The sequence below is a fragment of the Benincasa hispida genome, chromosome 2 (assembly GCF_009727055.1).
Source record: "Benincasa hispida cultivar B227 chromosome 2, ASM972705v1, whole genome shotgun sequence".
NCBI lineage: Eukaryota > Viridiplantae > Streptophyta > Magnoliopsida > Cucurbitales > Cucurbitaceae > Benincasa > Benincasa hispida.
In genome coordinates this window covers 52,541,072-52,541,829 of record NC_052350.1, presented here as the reverse complement: position 1 = coordinate 52,541,829, position 758 = coordinate 52,541,072, and positions in this window count along the sequence as shown.

Below are 758 nucleotides of genomic sequence, written 5' to 3'. Positions count from 1 at the left end.
TTGCATGCCGATTTATCCTTTAAGTAACGGACCCTAACCTTATAAAGTTCTAATGCGGGGTTCGGACTGCGTTACAGAATTGACCCGGCCGTTCATTAATTAAGGCGATCGATTGAAACTCAGTGGACTATCAGTTTGAGAACATGGTTCTCTCACTAACTTGCTAGACATTCCTTTCATTTCACACCATAAAGACATTACTTGAGGGCCTCATGTTCGGATCTGAAGTAGGAAGATTGTCCAAACAATCTTCTGAAGGGACTACAATTATATTGTTGTGTGCAAAGTGACCATGGGACCTTAAAGAGAAAATCAGAGCTCGAAGACTCCACAATTAGAAACCTTGCATCCTAGCGCCAAAAAATAAGATCATTCCAAATTACTTAGATGAATGACTGAACATCTACTGTATTACAGTCATATACTAAAACTAAATCGACGGTGTATTAAAACAATTACCAATAATAAATAATAGATAATTCAGTCAAGATAACAAAAGAAATTTCAAGAGAAACTCTGACGTACATTTGGTAGGACTCGTCTCACACTTTCTTTTGCACACAATGTTTTGAACACACTCATGACAATCCTCATTAATGCACCTCGATCTACTCACGATCCGCAAAGCACAACATGAACCACTTTGCAAGCTTGAACTCAACGATCGTCTCGGTACACGAACTCCTTACGCAACACGAATTGACCTCCACAAAACCCTCGACGGTGTTGAGATTTTGAGTATGACACTACCAAGAAGG